At 30.0% G+C, this 12,377-nt stretch overlaps 1 long non-coding RNA gene across 7 annotated transcripts; it reads left to right on the top strand.

Annotated features, from left to right (window-relative positions):
* The first annotated feature begins 2,909 nt into the window (after positions 1-2,909).
* Positions 2,910-7,859, top strand: LOC112734968 (uncharacterized). Of its 7 annotated transcripts, none has more exons than XR_011870575.1 (6): positions 2,910-3,661; positions 3,970-4,092; positions 4,182-4,281; positions 6,395-6,594; positions 6,890-7,219; positions 7,632-7,859. It is a non-coding gene; the product is annotated as an uncharacterized lncRNA (long non-coding RNA). The 7 variants fall into 7 exon arrangements; XR_011870584.1 differs by having other exon boundaries at positions 3,161-3,661; positions 4,182-4,333; XR_011870583.1 differs by having other exon boundaries at positions 3,161-3,661; positions 4,182-4,338.
* The last annotated feature ends 4,518 nt before the right edge of the window (positions 7,860-12,377 follow it).

Here is a 12,377-nt window from a genome sequence, read left to right as displayed (position 1 = left end):
TTCTTCTTCTTCTTCTCTTCCTCAACCTAATAAAATTCCTTGTTCTCTGCATTATGGATCTGGATTGATTTTGACGTAATTAACTTCGTCGTTCTTCTACTTCTTCTTTGTTCCTTTCTTCGATCTGGACTTTTGAATTGAAACAATGAGTGAATCAACTTCAAGTCAGTTGAATGAGTATGATTTGGATTATTCTTCCGAAACACATCAATTTGATGAGGTTTGGATTATTAAATTTTGAATCGAATTCAATGGAATGCAATTGCTAATTTTATTTGAATTGAATTGAATGGACGGAGGTGATCTGAATCTGAATTGAATTGAATTGAATTGATGATATCTAAATTGTAGACAGAACTGTTTCGAATTTGATTTTGTATAATGGATTATCTTTCGTTTACTGTGAGTAATCTTTCGGTTCGGTAAGTATTATAGAATTGTTTCATCGTTAATGACGTTTTCGGGTTCACCGTGCAAACCAACTGTGTTGTGGATGAAAGATTTGTCCCAAAGGTGGGGATGATTTTTGAGACACTAGAAGAAGCTACAAAGTTCTATAAATATTATTCCAAATTTGCTGGTTTTTCTACTAAAATAAGGAACACGACTCGAGATAAAGACAAAATTAAGAATCAACTAATTATATGCACTAGAGAGGAGAAGTGAAAAATCAAGATATCTCCAACTCTAAAGACAAACCCCTCAACTGAATTAAATTGTCCAACCAAAAAATTAAATCTCTAAGATTAACTAACACAACCTTTGAAAAAACAAATTTGGTAGCAGATTATATGATAAAGCAAGGCCATTCTATCATTAGGAATTCATATTTATGATACCCTTCCTTCTGCCAAAGTGTATTCACTTATTTCTAATTGTATTGGTGTTGTTATGATAAGAAGTTCTGTCTAGATTTCTCTTGATTTTTCTCTTTTGTCTAGATTTTTCTTGATTTTTCTCCTTTATTGTTTGGAGTTTTGACCCCTCCTCTCCCGGAAAAAAAAAAAGCCATCATAATCATCATAAGACAATAATATAGTTAATATAATATAACTATTTAAATGAAAATGTCTTTACTCTTTACATAACAATAAAACACAGATTTGTATAACAAATTGTCATATACTAATTTCTTTTTCTTTTGCTTTTTAAATTTCTTTAGAAGTACGTTTTAAGATTGGCATAAGAAGATTAAAATCCATAATATAATGATTAAATCCAATTTCATAAAATTTTTTTAAATATATATATAATTTCACGAGACTATGTTCCTCTCTACCTTTTTGCTTGTTCTCCTATGTTGATGATGCCAAGCGTATTAATTAAAAGTTTTAATTTGTTACAGAAGCAATTTTAAGATAAATGATGTTGGTTTGGTTTTATTTATCACTTATCACTCATCAGTTAATTGTTGGCATTCTTTTATAGCGAAGTCGTTCATCTTTTTTAAAATAAATGACTATTTATATCCATGAAAGATAAAAATACTGACATATGTATTAACATTAAATCGAAACTAAATTTGTACCTACACAAAATGTTTTTCGTGTGACAAAAGTTTTTTGTTTTTGGAGGGTTGGAGTGCCACGTAGGGTACTTTTGTCAGAGGACATCTTGCATGGGTACAAGTTTAGTTTCGATCTAATGTGGGTACATATGTCAGTATTTTCATCTTTTATAGATACAAATGGTCATTTATTCTTTTTTTTATCTTGTTTCTATTTAAAAATTAGGGCAATTTACATAAATAAATTGTTTACCCTTTAAATTTACGTAATTGCATTTTTTTAAACATGAAGACGCAAATACATTATTTTATATATCTATAAAAACCGTTACTATTACGAAAACACATAATCCACTATAGCCAACCGCGGATTACATGTAAATAGGAGAACACAAAAACTGCTAGAAGCGGTTGCGGTGTCGCGGTTTTTGTTTATTGATACTTGGCCATAAATCGCTACTGGCGTTTCTGTTCTGTACTATTTTGGTATCAACTTATATGTTATAATTTTTTCATATCTTGTCTTCATATACATGGACATACGGAGTAGTCTTAGCAAGATCGAATTTTGATAATAATCTTATATGGTGTTTTATTTGTAGTTTTGGCTTTATATTGTTTAGTCAGGGAGAATGCATGGCTTTGATTTAGTTTAGTGTGTGCCAGAATGTGATTTTAGAAAATCTCTTATATGTTTAGATGTTATTTTATTAGCTCGACTTATTTTGTTAGAAACAAATTCATTGGACATTTTGTGAAAAGAAACTGTGGGTAGTATTTTTGGCAAAAATGTCTATAAATTCTTTTTTTTAATCTTTAGTTAAGTTATTAAATCACAAACACAGAATAAAATAGCAAATTCATTGGACATTCTGTGAAAGGAAACTGTGGGTAGTATTTTTGGCAAAAATGTCTATAAATTCTTTTTTTAATCTTTAGTTAAGTTATTAAATCACAAACACAGAATAAAATTTAAAAAACTCAACAAAACAAAATAAGTTGAGCTAACCACTAATGTCAGCAGCGGTCTATGGCCAATCATCAATAAACAGAAACCGTGATCGTCTCTAACGGTTTCTGTGTTACTCCATTTGCATGTAATCTGCCGCTGGCTATAGCGGATTATGTGTTTTCGTAAATCGCTACTGTCAATAGCGATTTCTGTAGATATATAAAATGTTTGAAAGAATGCAATTGTGTAAATTTAAAGGACAAACAATTTATTTATATAAATTGCTCTAAAAATTATATTACGAACAAACTCGTAACTTTTACTTTAATTTGGTTGATTATAATAAAATTATAATTTGTAAAATTATAAAACAAAATGTAAATATAACTTGTAAATTATAAAAAAATTAAAAAAATGTAAAAAAAATTAACAAATAAAATGAATTTCATAATTAATTCTCAAATTAATTTAGAAAAACAATTTAATAGTTTATATTATATCATATGTATATGCCATAAGTCCAAGACATCACTTGGACAAAAATAATTGACTAAGCTCGTTTAACTAAAAGCAATAAAACAAATAATAAATAAAGGATATAAAAAAAATCAATAAGAGATATTCATAAAAAACAACCAAGTTAAAAAATAAAAGAACAAGGAAAAATGTTTAAAGTTTTCAAAAGAAAAATAAAATAAAATAAACCAATTTTAATAATCATTTCAGTTCCATCGCCACTCTCTTCTCAAATGCCCTCTTCCGTCTTTCCTTTCCCTCAAAATTTCCATTTCCCACAGCACCATTTCAATTCTGTACTTTCTCTTATTTTTTTGTTCAAAACAATAAATTTTTTTCATACATATCCTTATCCTCTTCTAATAAAATAACACCTATCTACGTGATGAATTAGAAAAAAAGACATGGTGGGTTACTTATCAGAAGCAAAGAGACTGAGAGGGAAAGATGGTGGAAAATCGAAGGTCCCAACACCTTCTCAGCAGATTATGCTTGTGATTCAAGTTGGGTTCTGCATTGCACAGCAAAACTAAGTTTTGGGTCAACTTTCTTCTCGAAACGTAGGTTGTTTGCAGAACCGCAATTCCGATGACTCTGCAACTTTTCCCGGCGTTTCTGTGCATAAGCAACTCCAGTGACTCGAGTAGTAGAGGTGACGGAGAGATTGTCTACCTTGATTATGAGAGGTATATACGAAATAAAATATATTTTTTAATTAGATATTTTATTTTATCCGAAGAATAAACAAATAAGTGGGTGTCCAATTCTAGGACAAATACAAAGTATTGGGTGTTTTCCAAAATATATTACTAAAGTGATAATAGACAGCAAAAAATCTCATAGAAGAAAAAGGGGGAAGTGGCGAAAATTTAGGGTTTGGGGATTCCAAATCTCTGAAGCTCGTTGGTACCCTCTCATCGCTGCTGCTGCTGCAAGGGTCTTTGGCGGAGTTACTCTCTTCTGTTCAAACACTAACAAATTCCTGGCTTTCTAGATTTCTACGCATAGAAAGGTTGTTAGCTCCATCATCTGTCGCGCTTCTATTTGCTGTGAGAGATGCCTTGAGGTTCTGCCTCTTGGAAATGCTCAGTTGTAATCATCTAAAGATAATGACCCAGTAAGTTTCCTCTCTAAATAGCTTCTGATTCTCTGCGATAAACTAGGCAATGGGCGACTGATTCTTGATCTTATTGACATCTCGGGCAGAGTGGGGATATTGGCGGAATTTTCTGGTGGGGGAAGTTGCCGGACCGGAAGTCAACCATGGAAAGCCTTCCAAAATGAAAATCCACCTTTGGTGAGGAAGGTAGCTGAGAATTGTGACTGCCTTCATTGTCCATGATATTTTTTTTGCCCATGTGAGGTGGTTTCTGAGTTCTTTATACTATTTCAGTTCATTTTTTATTATTTATTCATGGTTTGGTTTGTTTTCATATGAAACAGTGTCCCCAAAGTATTAACTAATATGAAACACATTTTTTTTTCAGGAAAGTATGTTCCTGTTATAGAACCCCTAATAAATGATAGGAACCTTCCCCTCCCCTCCACACACACAGATCTATTAACATCACTTCTTCTTTTTCCTTTCCTTTTTCACCTCCAAACGAACACAGTTTGTAGTATTTCAATATGGAAATCTAAATTCTATGGCCTTTTTTATTAAGTAGATGATATTAGCCATTGTGGACACTCTTGGTGTCATTTTGAAGTGGGATTCTAAAAGGCTTCAAGCTTTTTTCATGTTTTAATTTATATAGTTGGAAATAAGAAATTATTTTTTATTTAGAATTTTAACTCTAGGATTAAGATATGTTTGGAGGAGTGATTGTAAGGTGTCTTTATCATTGAAAGCAATATGGAGATGGTTCATTGCTTGGACAGTAATTAAATGAACTTCACAAGAATAAGAATTTTCGATTTTGAGAGGCACGTCGTCGTCTTCTCTAAAATAATAATCTCTAGTTATAGCATTTCAATATAGAAACAATCGCAAGACCCAACAAGTTTGAAGTATGAGTTTAATATTGGGTACTGCGGCACCGAGTTTTCTAGTGGATAATTTATATTGATGGAGTTACTTGTAATAATAAGTTTTTATCAAAGTTCAAGTTTGGAGACGTAAATTCATGAAACTTTGGGCAAGATCCTTTTATCACTGCTGTTGTATTTTTTTGCTCTTCCTCTATTAAAATTTTATAAAAGAAAAGTGTTACACTATCATCGTCGATTCAAAGTCTGTGGTGTGTTCGTCTCCGTATTGGTGATATTTTTCTATATTTACTTTTTGAGGAATGAAGAAAAAAACAAAAATAAAAAGATACGGTAATATTGTATTGTTTGTTGGATTTGCTATTATGAATTTTGTTTTATCAAGAATTACCATTTTGTTGAAGAACTTGTGAAAATTTTTTTGGTAGAACTTGTACTGGAGTTCACTGTGTTAAAATAGTTATTTGGTTTTTTGAAAGCAATCTTCAATTTTTCTCTAATCATTCTTTTTTCCTATAAAAAAACGTTAACAGTGTGAGGAATCATCCATTAACAACACCACCACCAATCTTCTTGATGCTAGAATGGAGCAGGTTGGAGCACATTTTGCCTCTAAACTCAACTCCATTCTAGCATCAGTGAGCTGGTAGTGGTGTCCATAAATGGTTCCTAACCGCTGTCGGCATATTTTTCTTTACAGGAAGAAAGAATTATTAAGGAAAAGCTGAAGATTGCTCCCAAAAAACCAAATCACTATTTTAACACAGTGAGCTCCACCACAAGTTCTACAAAAAGAACTTTATAAGTTCTTCAACAAATTAATAGTTCTTTTGGAGTGATAAAACAAAATTAATAATGGCAAATTCAGCCAACGATAAAATATCAACGTATCTTTTTGTTCTTGTTTTTCTCCTCTCTCGAAAAGTAGGAGTAGAAAAATATCACCGATACGAAAACGAACACACCATAGGTTTTGAATTGACTTCGATAATGTAACATTTTTTTCTTGATAAAGTTAACAGAGGAAGAGGAAAGGGAAGCACGACTGGGGCAAGAAAAAGACCTTAGCCAAAGATTCTATGAATTTTCGTCTCCGAACTTGATAAAAACCTATTATAGCACCAGTAGCTCCAACAACACAAACTATCAACTCGAAAATTCGGTGCTGCAATATCTAACTTTGAACCCATGCTTCAAATTTGTTGGGTCTATTGCCATGGCCGGAGACAGAGCTGCATGACCAGTTTTCATATTGAAATGCTATCACCAGGAATTGTTATTTCAGGGAGGACGACGTACCTCCTGAAATCAGAAATTCTTATTCATGTAAGGCACACTTTTCAATGATAAAGACATCTTGCAATCACTCCTCTAAACATACCCTAATTCCAAAGTTGAAACTCTGAATAGAAGACTATTTTTTATTTCAGACTATATAAATTAGAACATGAAAAAGCTTGAGGCTTCTTTGGAATCCACCTTCAAGAAGACGTATGTTTCCAATGAGTATCTCAATAGCCAATATCATCTATTTATCTAAGGAAAAAGATTTAGTTGCTCAACGGCACCCAGCCACCCACAGGCACAGCACTGTCTCCTCCACGCCGAGATTATGGAGCCTCCGAGCCAGGTATTCAGTTTCATTGTTCTATATATTTGTTGTTTGATTGTTGTTCATTATTTTGTTGTTGATTTTTTGAAATTGCTGATTGTTGTTCATTGTTCATGGTTGATTGTTGTTCATTATTCATTGTTGATTGCTGATTTTTGTTTATTGTTCATTACTGGTTTTTTAATATTTGTTCATTACTGATTGTTTGAAATTATGAGTAATTAGGTTGATGAAGGTAGCTATTTTGTAAAATAGGTCAATGTTGTTCTTTTTCCCTTTATAATATTTGAAAGAAAACTACTTTCTGTTTCAGGTTGGGAAAATTATTAACAGATTTGAGAAGAAGAGATTTTACTTGAAAGGTGACTTCTTTTGTTTTTGTTACTACTTAACATACTTGCTAACAATTTGGCTTAGAAACTCCACAAATTTTTAGCCTTATGCCGAGAGGCACTATGCTGATTTATCTACAAAGCCTTTCTTTAATGGATTGGCCTAATACATTATCTTTGGTTCTATTCTTGCCATGGTCTGGGAGGGTAAAGGGGTTGTTGCAACTGGCCGAAAGTTGATTGGAGCAACAAATCCCCCTTGGCATCTGAGCCTGGAACTATCCATGGTGACTTCGCCATTGCATCGGAAGGTAACTATTTACTTAAACCCATCTCTATCTAACTGCATGGTTTCGTTTCGTATGTGCTTTCCATAGATCTTGATCGTAGGTCTGTTAAGTAAATTTCAGGTTGACAAGTAAAATGGTTAATGTTATAATTTGGTTTTTGAAATAATTGTTCAAATTAATCATAAAATCAGATGCACTTTAAATAAAGGTTGTAGTGGTCTATGTGTGTAGATCCTTTCTGATTGGAGTATTGGACCATGTCAGTTGTAGAATTTTAACATTATTTGACAAGGTAGTCCCTAGAATGGGTCCTAAGAGACGACGGTCAAGATTCACTGTGACATGACTAAGTGCTTTTTCCAATTATTATTGTTCTTATTATGTAACTGTCTTTTGATTTCATTTGATGTCTTTTGATTTCTTTTGATTTCAGGTTGGTTTGCTTAAAGAAATTTCATTGTTTTGTTAGAGAAGAACCAAAATGTGGCTATCTGTTGCTGTTGTGCTGACTATTGAACTTTTAAACTTCTTTAATAGTCGTATTTTAATTTCTTTTGTTGTTGAATTTTATTGGATCAAGACTTTTGTTAGTTATGATGTACTTGTATTCTATAATTTCAATGTTATCACTGTGAAATGGTATGACAGGTTTTTGTTCGAATTGATTGAAAAACCGAACAAACTGAATCAAATCAAATCGATTTCAATTGGTTTGATTTGGTTCGGATGGTCTGGATAAAAAAAACTGAACCGTAGTTTAATTAAGAGAATGGATCCTTTCCGGTAGAAAAAAATTGGATGGTGTCAAGTGTTTAATTTCATCTTTCATTGTTCTCTCTTTTCTATTTATCTTTCGTCCCAGAATTAAAGGTGAGACACTTTATTGTTAAAAAAATTGAAGAGAATTTATCGGATTATTTTTTTTTCTTAAAAACCGAATTAAATCGCACCCGAACAACCTTATCTGTAATGGCAATACTTCCATGTTCAATTATAATTTGTTTTTGTTTTTGTTTTTTATTTTATCAGGGCTTTCAATTGTTTTTTATTTTATAATATAATTATTTTATCTTTTTTTTAACTTTTCTGTATTTCTTAATTTTTTTGCCAATTTAGTTAGAATAATATTTTCTAAAATAGTGGAGCTGTTTAGTTTGTTTTTTCTGAGCACTTTCTACTCTGTTATTTATCAAAAAATTATTTTTAAATATATTATTATATTAAATTATGTTATATTCTTACTAAGATTATTTATTTGAGTGAGTGAGCTGAATAAATTAATCATGAATTTTGAACTTATAAATATTCATTTGACCTACTGTAAAGTACATATTAGTAAAAGCGGTGAGAACTAAGTTGAGGATATATTGGGAGCATAATGAATTTCATTTTCAAACCTGCAGCTCCAGTATTTCACCATAAATACTGAACAGGTCTATTAAGTGTGAAATGCCTTGTGTAGTTTTGCCTCAAGGAAGTTGTATTTGTCTAACAGAATTTAATCTTCTCTTAAGTTTTTATGTTTGCAAATTTTATTTAGTAAATGGTGACAGATTATTCAATTTATGGAGAAATAATAACATATATTTATTTATAAAAATAATGTAATAAATTTCAATTTAAACAATCTAATAAATTTAGATTTTTACTTTATTGAAGTAAAAAAAAGCTATAGATACACAAAATTCAATATTAATTTTCATGGGTTACTTAAAAAAAGTTATTCTAATTATGTAGAATTTTATATACATCAAAATTCAATTATATAGTATTTCTTAGGATGTAAGCTCATGAATTGGAAGCCTTTCTTATTCCCTATATATATATATATATATATTTCCCTTTCGTATAAGTAAACATTTTATATATTTATTTATTTTTGGAAACAGATTGGCCATCAATAGATTTTAGAAGCAGCAATTAAGTTGGAAAATAAGCAAAAAAATGAAGATGAAAAATGATTTTCAAGCACCAGCAAGAGGATGAAAATGAAACCCCTCAAAACCACACGAATCTCTCATTATGTTTATTTTCTTTCCTTTTTTTAAGTTTTGTCTTTCTTTTAAGTTTTAACTTTTAAGTGATATCATAGTAGATTATGGAATATTCCATCTTTATTTTTGAATAAGTCGACGACTCGACGGAGACCTAAACTTTTAAGTTTCATTAGATGAAGTTTTTACCTTTGAAAAAAAGATAAACAATATTAATTATTGGTTTAGATGTGAAAGATTCTGAGATAACATAAAAATACCGCCATTCTTACATTGGTTCTAACAAACTAACAATCAAAGTGGATACATATTTGTGTATATATTTTTAAAAAAATAAAACTAAATGTCTATGCTTTGTTAGGATCATATATATATATATATATATATATATATATAGTTGCGTATTATGCGATGTTTAATGTATAATTTATATTTTATAATGTTTGAAGTTTTTTGACAAATGATTATTTAATTTGACAAATTAACAATGTCTCAAAATTTCTTTTAATTTGAGATTAATTTAACTGTTACGAATGCATTATAGTCAATGTGATCTTATTTAACATCAGTAAATTTTGATGCATCTGTTATAAAATTAATAAAAAAAATTAATATGACTAAATTAAAATTTTTAAAAAACAAATTTAATAAAAAAATTTAAAATTAATTTAAAAAATATATAATTTTTCAAAAGTAAATTTGATCATTTTTACTTTTATTTTAAATAAACATAATATGAAATGTACTAAGTTTTTTGTGAAGAGATCAAATTTCTGGGAAAAACTACCAAAAGTACCCATGAAGTTTACGAACGCTGACAAAAGTACCCATAAACTAAGGAAATTAATGATGTACCCATGGAAGATGAGTTTCATATGACAAAAGTATCCAAACCCTAATTTTTTGTTGATTTTTTTAATAAAATTCCCAAACTATCCCCACCCTCAACCTCAACTCACTTTTTTTTATCTTTCATAATTCAACATGCACCTTTAAAACTTGCTATGGAGTCCAAAACTACTCCTACAACAGATGAAATGAATCTTTTATGGTGGAAATTTTGGATAATAATGCAACAGAAGATTGCAGCGCCGAGATTAACAAAAGAATAAATCAATACCGATGAAGAATCAGATAAAGAATCATAAAGGAACAGTTTTTAATCGTTTCATTTGTTTTTTCCTTTTTTTTCTTAATTTGAGGGCTTTCTTTGTGTGAAGGTATTAGCGAAAAAAATGGAAAAGAGTTCACCATACTAAATTTATCTGCTAGGAATCGGTCGAAGTCCTCTGCCACCACCACCATTGATTTTGGCCTGGTCTATTATAGGAATAGTTTTAGACTCCATGACAAAGGTTTTAAAGGTACAAGTTAGATTATGGAAGGTTGAAAAAGTGAGTTGAGGTTAAGAATGAGGGTAGTTTGGAAATTTTATTAAAAAATTAACAAAAAAATTAGAATTTGGATGCTTTTGTCATACGAAACCCATTTTCCATGGGTACATCATTAATTTTCTTAGTTTATGGGTATTTTTGTCAGCGTTCATAAATTTCATGGGTACTTTTGGTAGTTTTTCCTAATTCTGCATTTGTGTATAGAAGAAAGTATAGCAGTTATAAAGTTGATAGTTCAAAAAATAACGCTAATAAAAACAAAAAAAACATACAAAAGATTAATATTTTTAAGAAAAAAATTTAAATAAAAAATATTTTAATCAAATGTTTAACATTAAAGTATTGTTGACCAATAGAATTTTTTCAAGTCATATTTTGAACTTAGTGTTGGAACTGAGTCAAGCCAACTCATGAGCCAGCTCGAACTCGACTCTTTAATAGCTCGATAAGCTAAGCTCATGAGCTAGTGAGCCAAGCTTGAACTTGGAATTGAGCTCATAAATTAAATGATCCGAGTTTGAGTTTAGATAAGCTCAACTCATTAGCTCGTGAGCTGGCTCGATTATATATATATATATATATATATATATATATATATATATATATATATATATGAAAGTGATATATAATTATATATATTAATGATCTTAATTATTTAAAATTTTATGTTTATTTTTTATATATAATTTTTTATGTAAGACATAAATAAAAAAAAATTATAATTTATTGATAGACAAATAATATATAAAATTGATCTTTTTAAATATTTTAAAAATATATAAGTTATAATAATTTATTGATATAGAATTATAGATTATGTATTTATGTTTCTATTATTTGAGCCAGTTCATGAGCTTTCGATGAGTTGAGTTTGAGTTCAAGAAATAGACTCAATAGTTAATGAGTCGAGTCATAAATCAAACTCAATTTTTGTGAGCTGAGCTTGAACTTGATCTAACTCGACTCAACTCGCCTCACTTCCAACCTTATTTAAATCCATGAATTGATGAAAAAAGTTAAGGTGCGTGCGTGATCAACAAGTTTCTTTCTTATCACCACCATTTCAAGATGATAGTCTCTTCCAATTCCATCTGAGATAAATGAATAAATAAAAACAAATTAAAGGGCAAAACATACCATTAAATCAAGTGGAGGTAAAAATTACATAAATCAACCAAAAATAAAAACGTTATATAGATCTTTTAAAAAGGATATTTTTATATAATTTGAATAAGCCACATTTAAATTAGACAAACTAATACTAATTTAAATCAGACCAATTCGAATTAACAGTGATGCATATAAATCGAATTTGACCAATTCAAATTATGCATGTATGAATTGTACTACTAAATTGAATTACATTGATTCAAATTAAGCATGCACGTGAGCTTTTAATTTTTTGAAAAATTAATTCACAACTTTTTGAAAAAATAGAAATATAAGACTTCTCCTTTTCGATAAGTCATTCTATCACTTCCGTAAAAAGAAATTGACTTCAAAACAAAAAAAACCTAATTTCATTCTTGGCTATGTGAAAAATGTTTCCCATTTCTGCTGGAAATACTACCATCGACCACTATTTTCACGCAAGGTTGCATCTGCTAGAGGCACTGATCTTCTACAATCATTTTCACGCAATGTTTCTTCTGCTAGAAGTATTAGCCCTCCACCACCATCTTGACATAATAATTCATCTGCGGAATGTATTGACCCTCCACTACCATTTTAAAATAATGTTCCATTTGAACCACCTACTACATATATTCCTTCTAGTTTTTTTTTTATCAT

Source organism: Arachis hypogaea, chromosome 2 (genome assembly GCF_003086295.3).
Source record: "Arachis hypogaea cultivar Tifrunner chromosome 2, arahy.Tifrunner.gnm2.J5K5, whole genome shotgun sequence".
Classification (NCBI taxonomy): domain Eukaryota; kingdom Viridiplantae; phylum Streptophyta; class Magnoliopsida; order Fabales; family Fabaceae; genus Arachis; species Arachis hypogaea.
Note: the sequence above shows the minus strand (reverse complement) of the source record. Positions and strands in the feature narration are given on the sequence as shown.